Below are 23,726 nucleotides of genomic sequence, written 5' to 3'. Positions count from 1 at the left end.
AATTTGTGAACATACATGGAACACACTGTTAACTTGCATCTCTCCTTCACATTGCAGAGGGACCATCACCACCTCCTGAAGAGCAGACCACACATCTCTACAGTGATGATGGAGAGGACACCCTGCACATTTGCCCAGACACCGTCCAACGGCTCATGGACAGCCTCCGCACACCATCCACAGTAGCAGGGCAGCCCAGCAGCATCTCGGTGAGCCCACACCCACCACAGACCACACAGCAGAAAGCACACACCACCACAGCTGGCCCCCAGGACCCCGACGACCAACACTATGAATTCCAACGCCGTGTGTTAGTGTGCCAGGAGGAGTTGGCAGACCATCTGCGGGTGGGTTTCGACCTAGTGGCAGCCAATCTCGATGCCATACATGGGTGTCTGAGCCCCATCAGGGACCATGTACAGTCCCTAATGGACACCCCCTGTCCGCACCATGCTCACTGACAATCCTTGGCTGACGTCGCTGAGGCCATTACTCGGATACAAGAACTGTCTAGTCAGACAGGCTCCAGTGACGACAGCACAGAGTTGGCACAGATGCGGAAGACAATGGAGACCATGGAGCAAATGCAGGCTGGTAGTAGGGCTGCCACGGCTGAACACCAGCGACATGTAGCTGGGATCTTCCAGGCCTTGCAGATCCTCATCTTGCCATTGCTGCCACAGAGTCTGTACCAGATGACTGCTGCAGGAACCTCGACACACACTACTCCGCCCCCTGATGTGTCATTGGCACACAGTGATGCTGACATTACACCGCCTCACCCTGATGTGTCAGTGGCCCGCAGTGATTCAGCCCTAACACCACCACACACACCTGACACACCGGACACAGAAGACGTCTCAGAGGAGTAAGATGTGGTGTGCAATAACTGTGTGAGGAAGGAGGCAGTAGCATCCATACCGGCAACATGGCCAGTCCCTGGATGGTTCAGCCATATGCATCATGCCCTGGACCAACACCTCCCACATTACCCCGGAACACTCTGCGACATTCACCAGGACCCCGACATGGACTGCCATATCTGCTCTTGTACCAATGACACAGCAATCCGGCTGAAGACTATACTCTTCCTCTTCAGATTAACTTTGCATTTCCCAAGGACTCTGGTTGGCCCACCACTGGGCAACCACGTAATGTGGACTTGAACTGGCCATGTACCCCTCCATCTCCAAGACTCCCCAGAATGTGAATAAAACATTCCAAATCACACAGATGTGTCATGTCTATGTTCACCCACGTGTACAAGTATGGATGAATGTAGGGATGTTGATTGTACATAAAGGTACACCCTTGTAAATGTCACCAATCCGCATGTTGAAGCCTGACCCACATGGCCAATTAGATGACTGTGAAGGTGTGAACTAGCTGTGGCCTCATTGCACATGCACAGAAATCTCGCATCCCCCAACGTAGCCCCACGTCCATGTATTATATAGGGCTGTGTGTGTAAATGTCAGAATCGGTAGCCCACCTGAAGTAGTGCCCCCCATCGATTCTGGCTACGGAACTTCTGTTCGCATGACATACTCACGCACATCAGTGTGTACACAGTCTGTTTCAATGGATCACATTGATCCACACGGCAAGAAGTTGGACACCATACTCACATTGCTGAAGACACGTAAGAGCACAGGTCTACCAGCAACTATCCCAAACACAATGTGTGGCTCACAGAGGTGAAGCTGCCAATGGGGATTCGCCACCTATGTACCAGAGGCAGTCTGTCCCTCCCTGTGCACAGACAATGTTCATTGAGGCAAACGATTGGTCATACTAATCAACACTCATCACAGTTGTACACTGGTGAAGTTGAGTAGGCTTTATTAGCATGAGCGTGTCAGTACGGGCGTGTCCGTATGGGCAGGTGATGGGCCACAACAGACAGACAATTGCTTAAGACACTTACATACAGAATGGGAACGTGTTGAGGTTCAAGGAATGGGGTGGCAAAAATGTACACATATCCTTACGTTTCGCAACGGTCTCAACCCACCTTGCCTTGCTGGTCGAGTCATGTGAAGTTTGGCGTCTGCTTATTGCCCCGTGTCAGGGAACACGACTCACAGCCCATGGGATCTGCATGGAGCTGTACCACCGAACTGCGCAGACTGTGCTCTGCTGACAGCAGGTGCAAGGAACCAACAAGGTCACATGTTGTGCTACATTGCCATGTGTGCAGTCTCCCTCCATCAGAATGTCATATTTAGGAACTTTGCCAAGCGACGCTGTGCAGCTCCCCCCATGGGGCTGCAGCACCTTGCACAGGTGTGTGGCAACACGCATAGGTGCACGCACATGCATTCTGAGTCCGAGCGAATGCTGACATGTCCACTGTTGTACTGGCTTAAGGAACCAATCGTCCAGGATGCAACACAAGTTGGGACCTGTGCTCTGGGTGTCAATCAGTTGTGACTGCAGGAAGGTAGTTACTCGTCCATGAATGTGAGTGCTGCTTCATAGGCGATCAGTTCCAGAAGTACGTAATTCTCGAATTCAAGGTACACGAGAGAGAGCCAATCCATTGAGTGGTTCGGACAGTTGTGCTCCGACCACACAGTTTCACCAATCCGCAACACAGCCCAATAGGGGAGTGCCTTGATGTGGTCACTGCACACGATGACTTGTGCAATCTCCCATCCTCTGCTGCCGGCACAGACGCCACATATCAAGGCATCTAATGCCCGGGTTTCCCGGTTGCAATCCTGTTCGTGGACCAACAGAGGGCGCACACACATGTCGTAATCCAGTTCAGCTACCGTTGTGTTGGATAGGCAGACTTCCATGGGCCACTCGAATGTGCATGATCGACAGTGGAACCATGGCTGGACGCATGTGACGTACGCCAGCCGGAAACTCAGACGGTAACTGATTTGCAAAACTGCCATTGGCAGAGCTCCCAACAGATGCAGCATTCGTGCACGGTACAGTTCCACGTGACAGGGGTTGTGCATGTGCCCGGGATTGCCTGCCATTGCGTTTGTTGGTCTCTTGCCACCGGCACTCCTCAGACCGGCAGCAGTTCTGGGGACGATATGCCACGGCTCGGAGTAATGAGTCGTATGTGTGTTCAACGTTTGGAAGTATGGGTTGTCTTTTTTGCGGATGTGTTGGGGGCATGCCATGCAGGTGTGTCTCGAGCAGGGACGATTGTGTGTGGGGTGTGGATAAGTCGCTCTTTCATTAGCGCAGTTCGTGGTGTGGGAGTCGGCAGAGTCTGGTATGGTATCTCACTCAGGTGATGCCGGGTGCATTGGAGACCAAGGTCGGAGGTTCGGATGTCCTTCCACCTTGTGTATTGAGACAAAGGAGCTTTCATTCCTACTTTTGGTCTGGCTACAGCTTGCATTTCTGAAATGTGATGTGGCCTTTGCACTGAAATTGTTGCCAGGCCTTAGATTAGTGGGTGCACCAATTGCGAGACACACACAACAGTTGGCATGTATGTGCCAAGGGCACGATTGTCCTTGTGCTCCTTGTTCAGTCTCTCTCTCTCTCTCTTTCCCTCTCTCTGTCCTTTGATGGGTGCCTGACACACCTTCTTATCTGAGATATTGTCTTACAGGCTGTCACTTGCAGATTGTCCAGGGATGACCCGCCATGACTCTAGGAAATAGTTGTTTGATGTGGAAATTGATTGTGATGTTTTTTTGGGACTATCAATGGTGGATGTTTGATTCTGCTTTTTCTGTACTCCTTTGGCTGTTAGCTGTTGTGATTCTGCGGCATCAGGCGAATGGTTTTCTGCATGTTTCGTGACGTTGAAGTGCATTCTCTTGGTCTGGGGGAGGTGGGGGGTGCCCGGGGTGTGGCCCAGAGGGGAGCGGTGGTGCGGGGGTGGGTGGCGGTGGTTGTTGTTGCCCTCTCGGGGCTCCAGGATGCATGTTGTAGGCTCCATGTCATCTGTTGTTCTTCATGTGTGGCTGTGGTCTGTGCCCCCTTTTCTGGTGCAGGTTGTAGTATGACTTTGCACCAGGTCAGAGCATGTGTCAATTTCCTGCTGCTAAAGCCCTTTATCGCGTTTTTTGTGTTCTCATCGCTGATCTGGCTGTTCGTTGAGAATGTTGGGGTGTGGTATTGTTGCGGGTTATTGCACGGGAACGCCTACTCTGCATCTCATTAGCGATAGTTGGAGGGGTCATCCGTGGCGATGTTTTTTGCGACTGCTATTGTAGGTAAACTGGCGATATGGGCTGTTAGCACCAGCTTGTGGATGGGGCGATACATTTATTGCGACTTTGGTTGTGATAAAGTGCCGATAACTCGGCGATAGTTCCTTGAGAATATGACCCATAGAGTTAACCACAATTAACACAATGGTTGGGGCTAAAGAATGGTTGCTGAGGGCCGTAGTGTGAAATAACGTATTTATCACAATTGAATAGCTTCAAGGGTAATCCTACTTGCAGCGGTGACTCCTCTGCAAAGGCGAGGACTATCGCCACACAGGGAAAATAAATGATAATAACATAAATGTTATTATCACTTTATTTTTACAGTACTCGCCCAGTTTTGTTTAAGGGGCGGTGCTGGTCTGTCAGCCAGCAGGGGGAGGAGTGGTATGTGCACTTGAATGTGTGCATGACGAATTGGGCCAAACAGTCATGTGCAGTTTGCATGTTCTCCACCCAGGCTGTGTTACAGCCTGGGTGGAGAACATTCCCAGGCTCTCACCGCCTGTCGGCCCTCAGACCAATAACGATGCTGCTATCAGCAGCGTCGTGATTAGTTGGGAGATCCAGGGTGCTTCCTATTCTGACAGAAGAAGAACATAGGAGAAGCGGCAGTCACGTGTATTGAAAAAAAGAAAGTTGTCATCAATGTGCTACATTGATGACATTTGCTTTTGGTCTGGCATGAAAAATTACCTTAAACAATTAATGCTTTGGTCAATGATAGATTGCCAAACATCAAGTTTAAAATACAAATCAATTGCCTTGACTTTACGGTATATGTTGAAGAAGACCACCTGTGCACCATACTGTATACCAAACCAACCAACTGTCACAGCACAATCAGATACGACAACTTCCACCCCCGCAGTCTCAAAGATAACTTACCATATGGGCTATTTCTCAGAATCTGCAGACACTGTTCTCCTAAAAATGAATACTTCTCAAATGCTAATAATTAGTGGTGCCGAAAGAAAGAAATCGAGATTTTGGGAATTTTAGTCCTATTGAAGGCCATCGCAGATGCAGTAAATGCTCACTTTGTTCCCAGACACTAGAAGGCACAGTAATTAGGCATTCTGGAAAGAAGATACTTCATAGAACCTTTTCTTACTGCAAAACAAAAACTTTTGTATACAGCTTTATATGACCATGTGGTAACTCTACATTGGCATAACTAACCATGAAAAAAGTAAACAAATATGTAGGGGTGGACGGAATTTGCGAAAGTGACTTTCGCAAATTATCGCGAAAATGTTAAAAATCTTGCAAACACGCGGAAATATCGCGATGATGCAGAAGTTTTTTTCCTGCCCGTTCGCGGTATTTTCTGCGTGGTCGCGGCTCGCCAACTTACCCATGCGGTTGCTCGCGGGCGCGGCCATCTTGTTTTCACTCTTCTCGCGGTGCATGATCGCGAGAAGAAAGACGTGATCGTGCGACCAATGACATTACTGCGGGCGCGAACTATCGCGAGACAGCGCAAATGGCTACCAACAATCCAACATCTCGTGGAGAACGCGACCGGATCGGGAAAACTTGTCGGCGAACGCGGATATTCAGGTAAGGCGATGGCGCGCGCGCGAGAATGTATTATTTTACAGCGCGAACAAGAAACAAATTATCGCTAAGCTGCGGAATGCGGACATTTTGACATTTTCGCGCTCTCCGCAGAACGCGAAAATGTCAAATTATCGCAATTTTCGCGAGCGGAATGGAAATTTAGCCCAGGCCTACAAATATGCCAACACAAATCACGCAACAGATGTGGAGCACTCAATGCTTCACTGATGCAACACCTCCAAGAATTTTCCAACAAAAATGAGGCCAAAGAGGAGGCGATGGCTATCACCTTTTGATGAAAAACAGAAGCTCTTGACATCCTTAAATTCAACACTATAGTTTCAGGCCTTAGCGAAATGGTTACAATCCGGAACCTTTGATCCATCCTTTCCTATAGCAGCACCTGAATTCATAATTTCATTTGGATACTGTTTTAAAAATAAAATCACTCATAGAATTTTCCACACTCGCATTATAACCGACGATGTACGGCAGACAGTCGTCCCTACCTACATAATTTTCTATCACCCCATCATTAATTTAATATATTTATAAACTCTCTATAACGTTACATGCATAAACTGCACTATGGAAACTACAATCCCCATGATCCTTGTCAACAGAACCACAAAAATCGTTATATATGATTGGTCCAGGCTTACACTGCCGCAGTTCCAATGTTCATCAAATTTTGCGTAGGGTGAATACTGTGTTTAGAATGTATACAGTACGTTTTGGGACTTCCCCCCACTTCTTTTAATTCAATTGTACAGCTTCCCCACATGAACTTATTACACTCTACCACTCATAATCTAAAGAGAAATACACTTTCCATTATCTATTGTAGCAAACCTACAGTTCCCATTATCCTTTACTCATTACTCACATGTGATTTGTCTAGATTCTAGGTCTCTGACAAGAAATAAAAGGACTTAAAAAACGTGGTTTTCAGCATCCAACTTCTCTCTGTGATTCGGTCGCCTACAACGGAGATATTGGAGCCAGGATAAACAGGTGGTTGGCAATCCTCAGTGAAATATGGGACTCTTTGCTCCTTCTCTGAGATCGTCTAGGGTAAGTCCAGATACAAATATTCTATTGGCTGTAAAGGTGCTGTTGTTTTTTCATACCATTTGTATGTTTTAATCACATTATTTTTCTCAACACAGTGGGCTGAGTTTTGTTTTTCAGCAGCCCATTCTATTTAAATTTGAGTTGGATACACAGATGTAATATCCCCACAAGGTACACAACATGCTCACACTATCTGTTAGGTTTCCATAACTTAATGAATTTAACTCTTTTTTTTCCAATCCAGGTCATAATGAGAATTACCAATTCTCTGTACCAGGGGGCATTCAAGTGCGATAAGTAAGTTATCTCACACTGTGGCCATGAGTACCCATACTTTTGCTCTGACCAGAGCGTTGATTATGGTTAAATCTCTTCTTTCCATCTACAATTACCCTTACCCCGTTCCGCAGAACCATTTCACACAAAAACACGACGGCCAATTCCCCGTCCTGATGCGATCCCAGAAGAACAGTAGGGTCAAAACACGTTGACACTTTCATGCCAGGACCAAAGCAGTTTGATTGATATTTAGACATTATTAAGACAATATGTCCTTTATTTCTGGACTCTGGACTAACACTTTAATGAGATGGGATTAACAATAATGTGATGCAGTCTGACTAATCATGCACATCATGTGTACTTAAATTCTTGGACTTGCCATTACAGCTTCTGTGTATGTCTCTTACTGGCTACTAAATTGAGAATTCATTGTAATGAGCTGATGTGGACACGTTCTGTTACTGACAGAGCTTGAGTGATGGCTGCTTCATTTTCTCCCTGTTTTCTTTCTCATTCAGTGAATGTAAATGAAACAGTATAATGTGCACTCTGTAATGTGTTTGTGCTTGATCACTGGCATTGATAAAGAATTGTATTAACTTTATTGCTGCGATTTATACACATTCGGTTCCTTAATTCATAGTAGATGATTGTCAGAAACAGTTTACAAAGGTGAGCGTGGGTGGCAGGTGCTGCTGTTAGTGATCACAGATCAACTGGTCAACTTGCAACATCCTGATTATCTATGAGTGGAGCTCATCCTGCCCATAAAGTAGTTAGACGAGCATGGTATATGTAGTCAGCAATGTAAAGTGAAAATAACAGATTTGTGCACATGGCACTTTGCAAGCATATAATGGTTCTACAGTGCACAGTTTTGGGAATTGAGCGCCAAGCAGAACTGACACAGATTTGTAAAAATTATTTAAATGTTCATCTACTGATGGGTAGGAAATCTTAGAGAGTTAGACGTCTGCTAAAAAGATCTGCGTGAAAACTACAGCCACTGGAGTCACTTAGTAGCTTACTGAGCATTCATCTTTGTGGTGACAATAAATTGGCTTTGTGTTGAGTAATAGTTTCACCTGCTATTGCAGTGCTTGGAAGTGGAAGCAATTCGACATGAAGTGCCCGTATATATATACATATATATACACACACACACACACATAATATATATATTCACTGAAAAAATCAAAGGTTAAAGCAATGTTATAGTTAGGTGAAAAGTTTTCGCATCAAGAATTTCACTGCAAATGTTGCAGTGATATTAATAATGATGTCATATAAGATGTCATGAGTGATGTAATATGTGGGGTAATTAGCAGTGCATGGCGAGGGTGCGAGTTACCATAGGGCATGCTTTATAGTTACTTGAGATAAGTATAAGTGGTAAATGTCTGTTTTTTTATTTTAGTTTGAAATGTTAAATTGTTACTGAACATTTCACCTAACTATAATGTTACAATAACCTTTGATTTTACAGTGAATTTCAAGGTTGTTTAACGTACAGTAATATTTTGTTGCCATGGCGTTTGGCCGTGCACGGCTAGGGGTTGGCCAAGGGGCATAGCATGCGACCAGGCCTTGTGGCGAACCCCCTGGCAGGCAGCTAACCTCAGATGCGCACAGTCTTTGGACAATACTATTAAATAGGGAAGGTCCTGTGCAGACCCCTACCTGAACCTTCTTGGCCCCCAGGGACCCTATCCCCTGGGGCATAATTCTAAGGGGAGGTGGGCACACAGCCCATCGTCCCTGAGCTTAAATAGGCCCCGGAGGCCCCAACCCCTAGGCTAAACATATAGAAAAGGGGAGGAGGGCCACACAGCCACCATCCCAAGCCTTATTAGTCCTCGGAGACCCCATGCGCAAGGGTCACATGTTATTATAAAGGGGAGGGGGCAACACGGCCACTCCCCAAACCTTTATAGGCCCTTGGGACCCCATCTGTGTGGCCCCACTCACTAAGCCTCTTTTTTGTCCTCTGGAACCCTGTCATGGGGGATGGGAGGGGCCATGCAGTCCCCTCCCTTGAGCCTTAATAGGCCCTATGGTACCCCATCCTCTGGGGCTAAATGCAATAAAAAAGATAAAAAAGGGCAGGGAGGCTGTGTGGCCTTCTATGGCCCTGAGGACCCCAATCCCCGGGGCCGTCTGTTTTTAGGTCTCGCCTGACCCAGCGCATGCGCTGGCCTGGCGAGACTTATTGAGAGGGCTCTAAAAAGTGCTCCCACACCAGCCTAGAGCTACAGTGCATGTGCGCGGGCGCGTGTGCCGCGCTTGCCGCGATTACTTTCACTTTCGCGGCCACACGGCCGCTTTGATGTTTGATTGCAATCTCTTTCACGGCCGCTTTTGGGACCTTATAAGTATTTAGTTATGCAACTGTTGCATGGCTAAACACTTATAAGGTCCCAAAGGCGAGACCTATTGGCTATGCCAATGCTTGTTTAAAATGGGAGGGGGGCACACAGCTCCCCTCTCTGACCCTATTTTGGCTCAAAGGACCCCATCCCCAGGGGCCTCCATTAATAATAGGTGGGTGCCCCAGTGTCCACCCAGGGCACCCATCAAACACTACGTTGGGTGCCAGGGCCTCCTCAGCCCCATCCAGATCCCACATGGTGTGGAAGCCAGCATTGCTCCCACCGGGAGGAAGCTGCTGATTACATGCTCCCTCTGAGCGGGAACAATATGTGTTTTGTTTTCCTGACCGCATCAGTGCAGGCATGGAAACAGAAAACAAGTCTGCTCTCAGCAGGCGAGAGCATTTTTAAAGCTCTCGCCAGCTGGGAGCAGACTTGTATGTTTGCTCCTTCTGGTGCGGGTAGGGAAACAACTTCTGTGTCCCGGGGGTGAGCTTCCTGGGACACAGTCACTGAACTGCCCTCGAGAGATGGGGGTCACCGGGCCCTTTAATGGCTCAGGAAGGAGGGCCAAATGGTCCCCTCCCTTTTGACGGCACCGATGAATGGGGTCCCAAAGGCTTTTTAGGTTGGGGAGGGAGGCTGCATAGTCCCCTCCAGTTTTTAATACATTTTGGCCTGAGGATGGGGTCCCATGGCCCAATTAGACTTAGGAAGGGAGGGCAGCTTGCCTCCCTCTCTTTTTTAAAATCGACTCTGGGGGATGGGGCCCCAGGTCCTCTCAGAGGATCAGGGAGGGGGGTGCCACATACCCACCTCTTAAAAATATAACCTAACTTTGGCCCCCGGCTCCTGACCCATACCGGGTGGGGTTTAAAATGCAACTTTATAAAAAAAAGGGATGTGTTAGCGGAAAAATGTAAAAGAAACCTGATATTGGTTCCAAGTGGGGTCCCTCTGAGACCCCACCACCAGTCCTAGAGGGTCAGGGTATACTATGCCCCCTATGTATATTTTTTGTGGTTTGCTTAGGACTCGGGACTGAGACCCGAGTGCTGAGATGGCTGCCACCACTTCCTAGTTAATGTCAGGGCAGCCATTTAGATCTCAGCAGGAGATCTGTGGGTTCAGCATATCCTTCACGGCATGAAATATACAATTGTTTTTAGCATTAATTGCTCAAAAACTACTGAACGGCTTTAGACCACCTCACAAAAAGCACTCTTACTGGAACAAGATTTCGCTTTCTGCCACATTTGATGTGAATCCATTTAGCAGTTATGCTGTATGCTGCAGCTGTTTCTAAAGTTCCTATGGAAAAATGAATGGGGAAAACGTGTTTTGGGACCCACTTGTTTCTCGGCCCCCGCTTGATCGATCACCCCAAACTAGTAAAAAAAGTTGCACATTTTTAGAAAGTTTTGTGAAGATTTGTCAAACTGCGCCAGAGTTATTACTAGTAAGTCATTACCTATGGAAATGGGATCCTAACTATAATTGCCCAGTGGCAACCACTATTCAAGGGTATTTTACCAAAGATGACTCCCTATTTTAGTTAGAGAAACATAATCCAGTGGCTCTGTTATGTAATGGGTGCTTTTGGATGTAAAATTGTAATTGATTTAGGCAGTGCTGTATTTCCCTGTACAAAAGCAATAACACGGGAACATCTCACAGGTTATTGCCACTTGACATTTGTAAAGTGCATTGCTGCCACTTGTGATGCCTGATAGTACTCAACATTCCCTGCCCTGTTGCAGGTTGGAGCAATCATGCAAGTTTGAAAGCAGCTTTGTAGATGCAATGTAGTGTGAAGATTTCTTGTGACATGTGAGGCTCTATGCACTGCTCAGAATTATGTACATTGACGCTGTGCTCAGGCATGTGAATGTCAAAAACATTGTGAGGGAAGAGCTGAGTTTTGGCATGTACTTTAATCTGGAGCATTGGTAATGGCCTCCAAATGGTTTGTCTTTGCATGGTGTCTCCTGAAATAAGCATAGTGTTGAATGCTCATGCCGTTGCTGGTTGGTGGGCTTGGTTTCAGAGATGTTGTTATAGTATTCTCAGCTAGCAAAGATCCAAGTTGAGCACACTGACAAACTCCAGAGGGAGGCCTGTGTTGCAGATGCCCAGTCCAGTGATATTTTGTGAGTTTAAGGGATAAATCAACACATATTGCGGTATGAGAGGGTTTTGACAATCCATGGTACTAAATGCAGTCAACACTGGATTGCAACAAGGAGCAGGGGACAACCCTAGGCTATGGTTTAACCAGGAAAAACAAGACCATCTGTTAGATACATCTTTTAGGAGGCTGTATTATTTGGGGGGGGGGGGGGAACAGTCAGTTTGTTTAAATTTGTATATAATAATGAGTTTATTCAATTATTTATTTAATAATAATTTATTAGGCACCACATACCACCTGCAGTCTGCTTCAGAGTGCCTAGGAATATAAAGGAAGGAATTGCAGAACCATTATGTGGTTTGAAATTACAGCCCTGATGTAAATGGGTAATGAGAAACCTAATGTTGCTGGCTTAGTGCTCTAGTGTGGTGGAGTAGAAACCCATCCCCTCTATCTGAGTGCAACATGATCCATCTCCGCTGAGATGTACCTCTGCAGTTGCACTGTGCAGTGCCATTGGTCTGGATATTGGGTCTGCAGCAGTCTAACAGACCTATTGCTGACAATGCTTCTTTCCAATCTTTATTTCGGCCATTTGGCCATAAAAGAAAAACAATACACATATACAATCACAATAAATCCAAACATTAAAACATTGGAAGTACATATGTTAAAAATACAATAAAAACTGTGCATCTGAAATTTTAAGGGGGACCCAACACCTTTAAAATGCGGTTGCTCGTATGCCAAACATTAGTAAGAAATTTTGATAATGCGAGGACAGTTGGACCAGAGAGATCAGATTTTAAAATCCTATACATTGGAGCATATTCCCTGCCGCCCATATTCCTAATCAAGGGAAGAAGCCAGTATTTCCGTGCTGCCCTGTAGGCTGGGCAGAAGAAGGCCACGTGTAAATCGGTTTCCTCCAAGGCATCACAAGCCGGGCACTGCGTCGTAGTGGGGGGCGATGACCAAGTACTTGTAAAGGACCGAAAGGGCAGTGAGCCGTATCTCCATTGGAGAAACAGCTTCCTAGCAAGTACCGGAAAGATAGGATCCAATACCCTCTCAAACCTATAAAGGTCCTTGCTTTGCAAAAACACAGAGGATAGAGACCCTTCTGCCTGGGTAACTCGGGCCCTAGCTAATTTGCGTTCGTGGTATACGTTAGTCAGGGACCTTTTAGAGATATTCAGTGCGGCATTCGCAGGGTCAGTCCATAAGTCGGGGAGCCCTAGTTCCATGCAGGTGGATTGGATGTTTTTGACCCAAGGGATACGGAGCGCTTTTGGGTGGTTCAATAATTCTGCCAGTTCCGCCCTGTATGCTGCAAGATCATTACTGCTCCACAACCTACGCCAGAAGGCTATTGGTCTCAGGCTTATTTCATCAGATAATGGTCGTAGACCGAGGTCAAGCCTCAAGGGGAGGAGCGGGGTACTGGGGGGAAGCGCGGTTATCTGTCTTATAAACTTGTTTTCTATTAATGACAGGCTATGGCATGGTGTGTGTCCCCACAGCTCCGCCCCATACATGATCGCTCCCCTGGCCTGGGCCTTGTATATCTGAATTAGGGCCCCCAGCGGGCGGTATGAGGAGCCGGTCATCATCCGGGCGATATCCCCAGTAATTTGTGTAAGTTTAAGGTTCGCCCTAATCTGGTGGGATCCCCAAGTCATGGTTTCATTGAGAGTCACACCTAGATATTCAAAGGTGACAACCCTCTCGAGCCGTGCTACTCCCAATTGCGGATTCGGCCGCAATTTTTGGCTCGGATTTAAAACCATGAATTTAGTTTTGGCCGCATTGATTTCTAGCCCTCTGTCCGTACAGAAGGCTACAAATGAATCAAGGATCCTCTGTATCCCCATGGGGGTTTTAGATAGCAGCAGGGTGTCGTCCGCAAACATGATTGCGGGCACCCTGCTGCCATTAAGTTTGGGGGCGTCAGTATAATCGGTGGCATTTAGGTGGGCGATTACCCCGTTGACGAAGAGGCAAAACAGGGTCGGTGCCAACACACAACCCTGCCTTACCCCTCGGTCAACGGGGAATCTATCGGTCAATTCCCCCGACCTCCCACACCTCACTCGGGCATAATTATTATGGTGAAGCCTCTGTAAGATTACTAGGATGTCCGGGGGGACGCCCATCTCTGCCAAGACGCTCCAGAGTTTTCCCCTGGGCACCAGATCGAAGGCGGCCCGTAAGTCCACAAAAATTGTGTACAGACTGCCGCCCTCGAATATTGCTGCCCTCCAATAGATGAGATTCAACCTAAAAGCCTGGTCCACTGTGGATACCCCCTTCCTAAATCCCGCCTGATAGGGACTAAGGGCACCCACCTCTTCCATCCAATCCTGGAGGCGATTCAGCAAAACCCTGCCAAACAGCTTCTGTGCTACGTCGATTAAGCTGATGGGTCTGTAGTTGGCCGGGAGGAGAGGCGAGCCCTTTTTAAAGATAGGGACCACCTCTGCCCCCAGCCAAGTACCAGGGATTTCCATGCCGCTTAGAACTCCATTGAAAAGGGCAGTAAGGTAGGGGGCCCATACAATGGGCTCCTGTTTGAACATATCCCCAGCTAAGCCATCCAGTCCTGGCGCCTTTCCAGAAGCAAGACCTGAGATGGCAGCGGTGACCTCACCCAGCGTTATCAGCTCTCCTTCATAGCCTGGCCAACCAACCTCGGTGACAGTAGGAGATTCTCCCGGCTCAGAACTGTAAAGAGACTGAAAGTGAGCCTGCCACACCCCTGGGGCAATATTGGGCTCTATTGCCGATTGAAGATGCCCCGACCCCCCATTCACTATCCTCCAGAACAGACGTTGGTTTTGGGTCGCTAGGGCCTTGCTAAGTTCTTCCCACTGATTTTCCTCCCACTCGGCCTTAGCGTGGGTAACTAGTTTCTTGTAAGCCCGCCTGCTTTGTCTTAGGCTATCCCCCCCTAGTCCCTCCTTAATAAGTCTGAGGAGTTCTGCTTTTGCCCTTCTGCATGCCGGACTATACCATGTTGTTTTGCCTTGTCGCCCCTGTCTAGGTTTTCGTGAGCTACTAGAGAGATGAGGGGCCGCAGCCTTTATAAGGTCCTCATGAGCCTTGTACAATTTAGCCCGGGAATCATTATTGCTTGCCTCGTTGTCCAAACTCCCCACAGTTTCCAAGATGGGAGTTATCCCGTCATAGAGCATGGGGAGTTTGTTCTTACTTGTAACCAAGTGCTCCCACCTGATTCTTCTCCTACTATTTTCCAGGAGAAGCGCAGGTTTGTTCCCTTCTACATTGGTCACAGGAGCTTGAGGGCCAGGGGTGACCAGGTCGAGCTCGAGCGCATTATGGTCGCTATCTGACCGTTCCATAACCCTAAAATCCTGAATGGTCGGCCACTTCACTATTTGGGCCAGGACATAATCCAGGCGGGACTCTCTTCCCAGTCTGTTGTAGGTGGTTTTACTGGGTATATCTGATTTCATTCGCCCGTTACAGGCTCTGATTCCGAACTTTAGGGTTAGAGCTGTGATTTGTAATGCAAGTGGGGTCCAAGCCTTCGGGGGGGGAGCTTCCACTGGGGGGACTGCCCATCTGGCCTCTTCTTCCGATGAGAACCCCTCCAAAAGACCAGGAAGTGGCTCAAAATGAGAATTAAAATCCCCTCCCACCACATAAAATGAATCACTCGGTAGTTCAGATATAAAGTTCGTGAGTTCATCTATGGTCGGTGATTCCTTTGCAATTCCCACTGGCCTAGAATAGATGTTAATTAACACAAGTTTGGCTTGGTTAGGCCAGGATAATGAAACCACAAGAATGTCTTCTGAGTTAGCCGGCAGCCGTGTTGCCGTGCAGCCTAGATGAGATGCAACCCAGATCGTCAGCCCCCCTGACGGACGGCCCTTGCCTTCCCACCTAGCTGGGATGGAAAAGGACATGTAGCCTTGATGACCATAATTCTCTCTAGCCCAGGTTTCCTGGAACATACATACATCTCCAGTCTCGATGTAATTTACCCAGTCCGGGTCACTCAGTTTGTTGGCCAGTCCAGCAACATTCCAGCAGATTAGCCTTAGGCGTTCGGAGGTGTCAGTTGCCGTGCCAGAAGGGTTGGAGGAGATGGTTACAGGTGCCGCTTCGATCAATAGTTCTGGGACATTACCGACGGTGGGGGCAGATGGCTCAGGGAGACTGCAGGGGCCATTATCCAGGAGCTCTGGACCATTTAATAGTTCAGGAACATTGCCAGCACTACGGGCGAGTGGATCAGAGGGTCTGCAAGAGCCATTGTCCGGGGTCACCGTGACATTCAATAGACCAGGAATTTTACCAGCGATCGGGGGAGATGGATCAGGAAATCCGTCGGTGCCATTATCCAGAGTCACTGGGCTGTGAGCAGAGAGTCAGTCAACCCCATCCAAGCTGTTCAAGCAGTTAAAACGATTGAAGTGGAAATAGGGTGTATCAGGCACTTGGAAGTTAGGGTGCTGTGCATAAGCTTTGTGTCCGCGTCTACGTTCCACCCTTATCCATTCGTCATGCAGAGGAGCATAGTGCATGCGAATAGGAGGGAAGAAAAAGGATACTGGGCGGGTCTGGATGGTGGAATCCAATGAACGATTTACTCCTTCACAGATATGCAAGACGGTGCCCGGATCTTTAAAAGTTACCAGAATGCAGTCCCCTATTATTGTTTTTCTGGTCTTCCCTAGCCAAGGGACCCTTCTAACCATAATAATCTCGTTGTTAAAATGAGATGGTAAGGGTCGGTTCCAATTTAGCCACTTGATCACCTTTTTCTTTAGGGATTGGTAATCTTCATTTTCGCCAGTTCTTAGTTGAGGAGCACCTGCTAACACCACCGTTAGATTATTAGCTTCTGGCGGCAGATCTGGTCTCCGTGGTCTTGGGACTGGTCGCCCCGGGGGAAGAAGGAGGGTGCTTCCAGCTTCGGGGAGGCCATCATTGGTCCCTGTCTGAGAGCTTTGGGGGGCAGAGTCTGTTGGTTGTAAAGGCCTATAAGTTGGATTATTACGCGGTGGCTGGACTGGAATAGCCATTAGTTGCTGCAGGGGGGGAGCAGTAGGAGCACCCCGGGAGGGGACTATGTTGGTACCCTGTAAAGCTCCTGTTTTAGGGGCGTTTACTACAGGGAGATGAGGTCCCACATTCTTGGATTGCTTACTAACTAAGGTATTTAGGGATGTCTCTAGTATAGTCAGCCTTATCTCAACCTTTTTCAGGCTGTCACTAATAGGCTGCAAGAGGGAACGAAATAAGAATTCTATACTCCCTATAGATGTGAGAGGGGGGTTTGTGTTGGATGTGTTGGCCACTGGATCGCTGTTAATAGCAGCTGTATTGGGGCTTGGATCTTTGGGGGGGACAGCGATAGGCGCAGTCTCATTGTCCTTCCCAGATTGGAGTGCATTTTTATGTTTTTTGCCAAAATCTAGGTGAGATAGTTTGGTTTTCCCGCGCCCCCCCATGGACTTCCTACTGCGTTTGCTAGGTGGAGGCATGTGCATCTCCACCACAACACTTTGCTTTGGCTTGCTCTTCTTATTTATATTCGAGGGGGGAGATTGGATAACCAGGTTAACTGGAGTGTCAGATGACAAGAGTGGAATTGTGTCTGCGACTTTTTCAGGCAGCATGCCAGGGGTGCTTGGGATTTCCCGAAGTAAGAGGGGGAAGTCCTCAAGGGTCGTGGGATTCAAGCTATTGGGGGGAGTACCCTCCTCTTGAGAGATAGGATACGGGATAATTTCAGTCAGGGGTCTACTCTTCATTGATTCAATGGATCGCCGACGGTCCGCCCTACGTCTCTCTAGGGAGTTTTCTTTGCCCCCATCTCCTTTGGCGTGTTTGAAGTAATTGTCCAGCGTCCCAGTATTGCTACCCCCCTCCCTTGCTGGAGTTTCACGTGCTGCAGGTGAGGGCATCACCTTATGCACAAGCAGAGTTCACCCAGAGTTTGGGTGAAAAGGATAAGGGGTATGGCCCAGCCCGGCCTCCTTTGGCCCCTGACGGCCACAGACGGTCCCGCCCTTGTCCCGGGCTTCTCCCGGTGAGCTCCCGCGCGCTCCCGCGCAGCGGTACTCACGCGTTAGTTTATAGCTGTGGTGGAGGTGAGCAGGTCGTTGGGGGCGGGGCGGGGAGGGAGAGCAGCCCAGGTGGAGCGGGCGCGGGTTGCTGGGGCTCCTGGGAAATGGAGTCCCAGCCCTCTTGCTCGCAGCCCTCGGCCCCTGGTGTACCCCCGCAGCAGCTTCAGCCCAGGAAAGCGCCCCTCTGCGAAGCGGGACCCGCGCAGCGGGTTCCGCGTTGCGTGGACAAAGTTTCACAGAGTGTCCTCAGGAATCCAAAACGGCAGAGGCAAGTTTGTTGGAAGGTCCCACGAACTGCAGGGCAAGCCGGTATTTAATTCACCTGGTCGTTGGGGGCGGGGCGGGGAGGGAGAGCAGCCCAGGTGGAGCGGGCGCGGGTTGCTGGGGCTCCTGGGAAATGGAGTCCCAGCCCTCTTGCTCACAGCCCTCGGCCCCTGGTGTACCCCCGCAGCAGCTTCAGCCCAGGAAAGCGCCCCTCTGCGAAGCGGGACCCGCGCAGCGGGTTCCGCGAGGCGTGGACAAAGTTTCACAGAGTGTCCTCGGGAATCCAAAACGGCAGAGGCAAGTTTGTTGGAAGATCCCACGAACTGCAGGGCAAGCCGGTATTTAATTCACCTGGTCGTTGGGGGCGGGGCGGGGAGGGAGAGCAGCCCAGGTGGAGCGGGCGCGGGTTGCTGGGGCTCCTGGGAAATGGAGTCCCAGCCCTCTTGCTCGCAGCCCTCGGCCCCTGGTGTACCCCCGCAGCAGCTTCAGCCCAGGAAAGCGCCCCTCTGCGAAGCGGGACCCGCGCAGCGGGTTCCGCGTTGCGTGGACAAAGTTTCACAGAGTGTCCTCAGGAATCCAAAACGGCAGAGGCAAGTTTGTTGGAAGGTCCCACGAACTGCAGGGCAAGCCGGTATTTAATTCACCTGGTCGTTGGGGGCGGGGCGGGGAGGGAGAGCAGCCCAGGTGGAGCGGGCGCGGGTTGCTGGGGCTCCTGGGAAATGGAGTCCCAGCCCTCTTGCTCACAGCCCTCGGCCCCTGGTGTACCCCCGCAGCAGCTTCAGCCCAGGAAAGCGCCCCTCTGCGAAGCGGGACCCGCGCAGCGGGTTCCGCGAGGCGTGGACAAAGTTTCACAGAGTGTCCTCGGGAATCCAAAACGGCAGAGGCAAGTTTGTTGGAAGATCCCACGAACTGCAGGGCAAGCCGGTATTTAATTCACCTGGTCGTTGGGGGCGGGGCGGGGAGGGAGAGCAGCCCAGGTGGAGCGGGCGCGGGTTGCTGGGGCTCCTGGGAAATGGAGTCCCAGCCCTCTTGCTCGCAGCCCTCGGCCCCTGGTGTACCCCCGCAGCAGCTTCAGCCCAGGAAAGCGCCCCTCTGCGAAGCGGGACCCGCGCAGCGGGTTCCGCGAGGCGTGGACAAAGTTTCACAGAGTGTCCTCAGGAATCCAAAACGGCAGAGGCAAGTTTGTTGGAAGGTCCCACGAACTGCAGGGCAAGCCGGTATTTAATTCACCTGGTCGTTGGGGGCGGGGCAGGGAGGGAGAGCAGCCCAGGTGGAGCGGGCGCGGGTTGCTGGGGCTCCTGGGAAATGGAGTCCCAGCCCTCTTGCTCGCAGCCCTCGGCCCCTGGTGTACCCCCGCAGCAGCTTCAGCCCAGGAAAGCGCCCCTCTGCGAAGCGGGACCCGCGCAGCGGGTTCCGCGAGGCGTGGACAAAGTTTCACAGAGTGTCCTCAGGAATCCAAAACGGCAGAGGCAAGTTTGTTGGAAGGTGACAATGCACATAGAGTGGGCTTTTGATTTTCCCCTTTCAACTATTGACTTTCTTCAACCAGCCTCTTTCAACCAATGGCTTGAGCCCGTCAATCACATCTTGGATCAATCCAGTGGAGTACTCATCTCTCACTGAATGCTGTTGGCTGCTTCAAGTATCCTTCCAGCTCCACTTGAGTGCTTGCATTGAACTGCATAAGGGACTACTTTACAACTACAGCTCTTTCTACCCACTCAGGCTGGCTCACTCCTGTGAGTGAGGGGAAAAAAATCATCATCCCTTACTAATCATGTAATAAGCATGTATCCTTCTTGTACTGGTTCTGGCCCAGAAACAGGGGGAGAGGCCCCTATCCCCCTAATTTGAAGTAGGACTTTGAAGGTGTATCTGGGCAAGAGTTTAAGTTTTGAATTTCTGAGGAAGAAATATCCAAATCAATGTAGATAGATCCGATGATATTAGTCATATAATCGTACTTTATTCGTCAAGTACGAAAAATGAAAAGAGATAGCACGGCCAACACGTGTTTCGCCCCCTAACAGGCCATCAGGCCTGGGGCTTCCTCAGGGCTGTACATAGAAAATGTAACAACAAAAGTTATTCAAGGAGAATTCGGTGAGTGATGTGCACATATCACACAAGGTTGTGGATAGTAGGTATAGTGGGGTTAATAAGAGGAGGAGTGGAGGAGGAAAGAAAGGAAAAAGACAGAGTTGAGGTGCGAGAAGTGGGAGAAGTATTTTTACAGGAGGTTAATGTGATAGGAACGGGGAGTATATGGGTGAGGGATTAACGAGAAATAAAGTGGGAATGAGAAGGAGTGTGTTAGACCAAAAGTTAGAGTGTGTTGAGTAACAAGGAAACAACAGGGGGAGTGCATCGAGTATTAGTCGTAAGGAAGTATAGGAAAGGTTAGAGTGCGTGGTATGTTAGTCAGAAGTATCAATAGGTGATAGGGAATAGATTTGTAGAAAGTAACACATTAGAAGTGAGAAAAATCATTGGAAAAAGGTTGGCATTACACGAAACCATGTCGTACAGTACAATTGTTGAATACAAGACAAATCGAGGATGGTCATTTTCAAAACATAATAACATCAGAAAAAGGAAAAAAAATGGGAAAAAAAAACAACAATATAGTGTAAAATGTCATAGAGGCCCGACATGAGGAGAGCGCGCGTATGCGGGACAGGTTGAAATCAAATGAAAGTTTACATGGTACATGTTTCAAGCAACATAATCATTGGGAAACATAATTAGAGGTCAAATTTTAAGACAAGCCGTCATTAACGAAAGAGAGTAAGTGTTTGTATATAGTATGAATCCAAGATAAATCAAGAAAATACGCGCATATGTAAGACGAGTCATAGCGAATTACAGAAGATTTCCGGGTAATCGAGCAATCAACCAAGCACAGGTTATTCAAAGCGTACAGACATGAATGAGATAAAGGTTGCCACATTAAATTCAAGCGTTATAATTATAATGTTTAGAGACAAACAGAGATATCCATTGAAATCAAATGTAAAAAAGCGCGCGTATATTTACAGTATAATTGTGATTGCAGCATCATGGGCAGCAGGGTCAAGGTATAGGATGGAAAAAAGGATATCAGAATTAGTATCTTCTTACTAGAGCTTAGGTGGAGAGCGCGGAAAAAGGGGACGTTAGGAGGTAATCAGAACGGCAGTGAAGCAGTGATTTCGGTAGTCCGAGAGATGGCGCGTCACAAATAAAGTATGATCGGGCGGTTGGAGTTTAAACGAATGCAACGTCATGCAAATGAGGAGTTTGATTGTGAATAAAAACAAGGATTACACATAGGTAGATACGGTCGAAAGAAGGACGAATTGCAAGTGGTTATTAAGGTGGAGCTAAACCGGGATGTGGGAAGTGCTCATAGCCGCTCGACAGTCGAAAGGTCGTGAAGCAGGACGTGATTGCCAACCCTTTGAATATTCGGACATAGTCGGGGAGTGTTTAACCTAAAAATGCACTCCGGTAAATGAGTGAGCAGTGTCATAGGAAGTGCAAAGTGTGATCCAAGGATCACTTACCAGGTAGTCTCGTAATGGGGTATCTATGAAAAGAAATGGGTTTGTAAACCCGGGATTCTAAAAGGAAGAAAAACAAAGATAAACAGAATAAACTGATGTATTATGTTAACTATAAATTCTGGTGGGGCACTAAGGTGGTAGTGGTGTATCGCTTACCTCCGGTCTCACAAGAAGAATACAACCTAGCCAAAACTGAAGTAGATAACCTCAGCAAACATATTGAGGATTCTAATTGGGGAGAACTCACAAAAAAGAACTATGAGATACTCAACCTAATAATTGACGAATTCGAAGAAGATATCATTAAAAGAAAGAATCGTAAATTCAGAAGGGATCAACTTGATTACCAATTTGGGAGAGTGTACACTTTTGCAAAAAAGTACGACACAAAACCACAGGATACATCCAACACAAATACTGCGGAACAACCATCAGGAGCGACCTCCAGCTCAGACATTGACTCACCAGCCCGGGTACCAGAAGGCGACAACTCAAGATGCAAGGTCAATTTTTTAGAGGAGGTACTACATTATCGACTCGGTATCAAAACTGCAAACACCACAAATACTTCAACCATGGGAGGTTCCCAGCAATTTGGACGCCAACAGACCCCAACAACAGGCGTTACTACGAGATCAAGAAAAAAGGAGATGGAAAGAAGGACATAACATCAATAAACCTAGTCAAGAATTTATCCCACATTAAACTATCAAATCAAGAAACTAATATTCTTAATAAAGGACTTTCCTTCTGCCCTACTGCCTTTGGAATCTAACCAAAACACGAATAGACCTGTTCAAATTCATCCGCAGATTGAAACTAAAAGTGTTCTATGCAGACCAAGATACGAGACATGAGCCCCCAGTAACAACAACTACATCGGAACTATCGATTCAAGAACTAGAACATGTAGACCTACTGACCCACCTCAGTGAGGCAAACAACGATCCGGACACACTCACCACAACAGCACTTGAACTTGGAATTGAAACTAATCTCTCTATTGACAGTAGATTAACCAAAAAATCTACCTTCTTACCACAATTACCTGCAGGTAACAGCATAAATGCCTTCCACCTAGCAGTCACACATGATCTAGAACACGAATACACCAAATACCGAAGAAAATCCAAATATCTACCACAAAACATCATACAAGAGGAGAGGAAGGCTATTAAAAACATTAAAGAGAGAAAAGACCTGATCGTTAAGGAGGCAGATAAAGGGGGAAACCCAGTAACATTACATATAGATGATTATATTCTAGAGGCAAACCGACAACTTGCTGACAAGGCCTGCTATGAACTCCTTACCAACGACCCCACCAAAGACATACTCAAATCAATCATCACTATGCTTGACAAATGGTACTCCTTAGGACTCATATCTCAATCAGAAAAATGATTCCTGTACATCCCATACCCTACCATGCCCACTCTATACCTCCTCCCCAAAATCCACAAGGACATCTCACCCTCCACCTGGCAGACCTATCATAGCAGGTATTAACTCACCGTGCTCCAGGTTAGGCGAATATGTGGACAGAAAATTACAAGGACTCATGAAGGAGATACCATCCTTTATCCAAGACACAAAAGATATTCTTGACAAACTTCAAGATATTACCTGGGAACCAGACTTCATATTGGTCTGCATAGACATAGTCAGCCTGTATACCTCTATTCAACACCAGGATGGTCTCACTGCAGCACAACTTTCACTATGGACACAATCTGCCAACTTACTGGAATGCAACAAAATGACCCTTGAAATGCTGAATTTCTGTCTGGAAAACAATGTCTTCTGCTTCAATGGAAAAATATACCGACAGGTACGCGGTACGGCCATGGGAGCCAAATTCGCGCCGCCGTACGCATGCATCTTTATGAGCCATGTCGAAAAATTCTGGCTGTGGGACCCAGAATTTGCCGATTTCACCGCCCATATTGTACTATGGCGGCGATATATTGACGACATCCTGTGTATCTGGCAAGGAGAGGAGACATTGCTTAAAAGATTCTTGAAACAACTAGACAAAAACCCATGGGGAATAAAAACAACCCATACCTTCTCTAAAAAAGAGATCAACTTCCTAGACGTAACACTCTATGTGAAAGACAACACCTTACAAAGTAAATTATATCGGAAAGAAACAGCAGCAAACTCCATCCTACGCGCTGACAGCTTTCACCCACGACATAACATTA

Source organism: Triturus cristatus, chromosome 6 (genome assembly GCF_964204655.1).
Source record: "Triturus cristatus chromosome 6, aTriCri1.1, whole genome shotgun sequence".
NCBI classification, from domain to species: domain Eukaryota; kingdom Metazoa; phylum Chordata; class Amphibia; order Caudata; family Salamandridae; genus Triturus; species Triturus cristatus.
The sequence above is the reverse complement of the archived record's forward strand: the minus strand, read 5'-3'. Positions refer to the sequence as shown.